This window comes from Grammomys surdaster, unplaced genomic scaffold (assembly GCF_004785775.1).
Source record: "Grammomys surdaster isolate TR1022 unplaced genomic scaffold, NIH_TR_1.0 142, whole genome shotgun sequence".
NCBI lineage: Eukaryota > Metazoa > Chordata > Mammalia > Rodentia > Muridae > Grammomys > Grammomys surdaster.
Genome location: NW_021604600.1, coordinates 2148636 through 2153170, shown reverse-complemented (window position 1 = coordinate 2153170; position 4535 = coordinate 2148636). Strand labels below are relative to the sequence as shown.

Genomic DNA, 4535 nt, shown 5'->3' with positions numbered 1-4535 from the left:
AAGAAGAAGAAGAAGGAGGAGGAAAGCAACTGGAGAAATTTGAGCCACGTGTGCATATTTCAAAGAATAATTATTACTATTTTTAAATCTGATGATGAAACTGTGTTCTCACATTTTCTAAGGATCTTTCATCTTTTAAAATAATTTTGCATTTATTTATTTATCTCGAAGGGCATGCAATAGGGCTCAAGTGTCAGTCAGAGGAGAACTTGCAGGTGCTGGTTCTCTCCTTCCACCATGTAGATTCCAGGGATAGAAGTCAAGTCAGCAGACCTGCCAGCAAGTGCCTTTACTGAGCCATCTGATGCTTTAATGGAGGGGCCAGCAAATGACACCTTTGATCAATTCAGATAGCTGCCCGATTTGTTCAGCTCATGAGTGAAGAATGGAACTGTGGTCTGGATGCCCCACCTCCCCCACCTCCAAAGCTGCTGTTAAAGGCTTGGTTCTCAGGATGACACACCTTCCATGGGAGGTAGTGAAGCCTTTGAAAGGAACCTCTGTAGAAATGTTCTTGCTTGGGTCACGAAGGCTATGTGCTTAGAGGGGATTGTGGCATTCCAGAGCCTCCTTCTTCCTCTCTTGCTTTCTGGCAGATAGGGTGAACAGTATGTTCCACTAACATTCCAGACACAAGGAGCTGTCTCATTGCAGGCACCAACCTGTCATGGAGGAGCCTCCAAACCCGTAAGCTAAAATAAACCTTTCCCCTTTATAAGCTGGTTGACTCAGGTGTCTGGGTATGTTGATGGTGGTGACCACAGATGTTTGTTTAATGTGTAAAAAAAAAGAAAGTAGAAAAAATAGTATTTCTTGACAACATAAACATTCAACATGTGAAATGTATTTCCATTTTCATACTTAGAGGAACCACACACAAGGATGCTCAAGGCTGCCAAGTAGGATGAAGACAAGAAATTACACATTGCTTCTGCTGACTCCCAGGCAGGCCACACCCCAGAGAAGTGATAATGCGAGAGGAAGTAAGGTCTGGAAAAAGCTAGACAAGACTTATACGAAAGAAGCCAGTTTGCAGAGGAAGACTTCCCAATGCTGGCTCTAACGAACACAGCATCTGTGAAAGAAAGCCCACAGGCGGAGGGGTGCTATTAGAGACCTCAACGTAGCCCAGAACATTGTGAGCTCTTAACATAGGCTCACTAGCCTGTCTGTCCGCAGGGGTGCTTGTCCCTTCCTGGTAAGCTATTTGCACCTTAAGGAATGACTTTCTCTGTCTCTCCTCCTAGTGGCTGCTAGGATTGTCACCTTCCCTTTTCTATGTTTTTCTCTTAAAACTCTGATAAAATTGTTATCAACCATCCTTCTGAATCCGTGGATAAATTGTTTGCTTCAGTTTTTCTGGTACTGAGGTAACAACAGCACCCTCTTTCAGGATTGTCAGGAACTTCTGGTGATGACATAAGTTTGGTGATACCTAACAATTAAAGACATCCCAGCATTTCCTAGTCGAGCCCTCGTAAGTGTTGCCTAACTTATTACACTAGTGGCTTGTTCTGTCCCCTAGGGGACCTCCAGGGCAAACATCACAAACCAAATGTGCCCAATTGACTTTCCAGGGCAAAGCAGACCATGACATAACTTTCAAAACCTCCAGACACTGAAACTGGCATTCTGCCCACCAGCCACTCCTGGGGACTGCTATGCTGATCTCCAATAATAACTTCCTGGATTTGGGTGGTTAGGGAACCTTCTGCCTCTTTCCCCTCTTCTCTTTGGTCACATGTCCCTGGGCCATTGGCCCCATTCACAGTCCTCCAATTTCCCAAACAATGAGGCTTCTTGTGCAGATGGCTGAGGGGATCCTGTTACCTCTGTGAGAGGTTTACAATTATGAAACAAACACTCCTCTTTCTGGGCACAGAATGTCTTCAGTCCCAGTGAAACCCCAGCCCACTGTCAATTGGGGATTTGGTTTTATTTAAAGGCCCTTTGGGGTATTCTCTTTTAGAGGGCTGGTCCAAAGACTGAAAAGGCTAGGCAAGGCATAGGCCGTTTGGTGGTGCACAGCAGATAGCGTTCTCTGTGGCCCTGCCCTTCTCCACCAAACCACCTGCAGAAGCTCAGATGAAGGCAGCAGCAGTCAGTACAGACCTCAGAGCTCAGAGGTTACTTGAGGGAGTGGTCAGCTGTCCTGCCAACTGGAACAGAGAGAGTGCCAACTCAACATCTCAAAACCTGAAAGTCACAGGCAAGCCAGAAATAAGCTGTTCAGGCTGCCGACCAGACAATTAGTCCCCAGGGAAGTGAGATGTGATGCCAAGAGGTTCCTTCAAGCTGAGACATGCCCCCTCCCCCCTCCCTCCATCCCCCAACATCTATCAAAAGTTTATCACGGCTGTGAGGAAGCTCCATTTAAAGTCTGTGGCATGAGCACCACATATGGGCCCATGGATACTATCTGGAAGCGTTTACACACACACACACACACACAAATAAATAAGTAAAATATATTATTTCATACTTGAGTGTGGCAGTGCTTGTAATCCAATCCTAGCACTCTGGAGAGTGTCAGAGGCAGGAGAATCACTGCCAGTTCAAAGCCAGCCTAATGTATGAATCTAGTTCCAGGATAGCCTGGGCCACATAATAAACCCCTTTCTCAAAAACAAGAACAAAACAAGGAAAGACATTTCGTGGCTGAGGCAAAAGCAAGCCCACCACATTAAATGAACTTCCATTTAATTTCAGTACTTCATGTTGTGGCCCCCTAGCTTAGGGCTGCCGCATCAGGGGGATAGGGAGTTTGTAGGGAAGGTTGTGGGTCCCTATCTATCCCCCTCTTCCAAAAACATAAACTCTCAGCCATGTCTTCCTTGTTCTTCTTTGAAAGGCTCTGGCTTCTGTAGTGCAAGGAAGGAGAGGAGCAGCAGGATCCTGGGTACCCTACTCACCGAGTGTCCCCCACACCGAGTGTCCCCCACACTGAGTGTCCTCCACATACCAAGTGTCCCCCACACCAAGTGTCCCCCACACCGAGTGTCCCCCACACCGAGTCCTCTCCTTGTTGGCTCTATCAGCCGAGTTTACTCTGCTATGTTTCACAGGAGAGTTCATGTTCTCGAAAAGCTCACATAGCAAGCAAATGGCAGTGTCCTAAAACACAGCAGCAGCTTTCATGGTTCATGGTCCTCAGAAACACCGAATGAGGCAGCCAGGGGTGTGCCCTGTGCATGCATCACCACACTACAATCTTGCACAAACTTTAAGGTAAACACCACCATTGTGCCGACTTCACAAATGAGGAAGCTGTTTCTCAGAAATCAGGTGAGCAGACCAAGGCTATGCAGTTAATAGGTAACAGAGCCAAGACTGAGCTAAGGAACTGAAAATGCTGACAGGCTCAACAGTCCCAAATCCCAAACCCAGGGATGCAGCAACAGTAAGATCGCAGCTTTAACTTGGACTACCAGTTCCTAGCTGTGTGTTATTGAGCTAATTCCTTAACCCCTCTGGCCTTTTCTATCTTTACATCTGAGGATGACATATTTTTAGGCATTCATAAGTGTATCATGGCAGGGCTCGCTCTCATGGCTCTCAATGGAAGAGCTTTCTCGTATGTGGGGATTACATCTACTTCCCAGTGCAAAATAAACTAAGTATACATCCAGTGTGCACTGGGCCCATCTTTTCACATTTCCTCACAAGAGCCAGGCAAGCATTAAATATCAGCTCCTCATAACACTCCCAAAGCTCCCAGCCCAGCCTGGATCTCCAGACTCAAACAGCAGTAGTTATTATGTGTGACTGATGCTACTGTTGCTGCAGGTGTCCTTGCAAGGGTCTCTGTTATAGTGTGTTATTAAACAGGTTCTGAGAAGTGTCATCTCTCTCTCCCTCCCCCCCCTCTCTCTCTTACACACACACACACATGCCCCTCCCACCATCCTATGGATACCTAGGAGCCCATAAGGCTGTGTACCCTCACTGGGCCTACCGTCCTTCTGTCTGTTCACTCCAGTCACCAGCGCCTGGCCCACGGGTCCTCACTTGCTGAGATGCAAGCTCTACTGCCGAGTCTGACACAGTGGGGCCAGGGCCACACCTCTCAGGACAGCAATGCTTGGCGTGCAGCTCCTCCACCCCCTTCTCTGCCAAGGCTGGATTGCCTGGGGTCTCCCTAAGCACCCTCCCTCCCTCTGGGACAGCAGCCAGACAGGGGAGGTTAGCTTCACTGAAGACAACAGCCAATGACAATGCAGGGAGTTTATTTGGACCCAGATTCAAAGACACTATTGAAAATTGAAAGTCAAGCTGGGTGGAGTGATGGCACAGCTGTCATTGCAGCATGTGGGAAGCTGAGACCAGACACTGAATTCGAGGGCAGAATGGACTACAAAATACTGTATTAAAAAAAAACAAAAAAGGCAAAATTACAGTTGGTCACTGTGATACACTGTAGCCACTAGATACTTAGTAGTCTGGCTGTTTAAAGACACACTCATTGTAGCAGGCCCTTTAAAAATCCTATCTCAGCCAGCTGTGGTGAACACAGATCTCTGTGAGTTTGAGGCCAT

General features: G+C 47.2%; 1 protein-coding gene across 1 annotated transcript in view; it reads right to left on the bottom strand.

Annotated features, from left to right (window-relative positions):
* Otoa (otoancorin) overlaps nucleotides 1-4030 on the bottom strand; it is an 80208-nt gene extending 76178 nt beyond the window's left edge. Inside the window, exon 1 of the mRNA XM_028764300.1 lies at nucleotides 3941-4030. The gene's annotated coding sequence lies outside the window, so the exon portion shown is untranslated. The remainder of the gene's footprint in view (nucleotides 1-3940) is intronic.
* Between the last annotated feature and the right edge of the window lie 505 nt (nucleotides 4031-4535).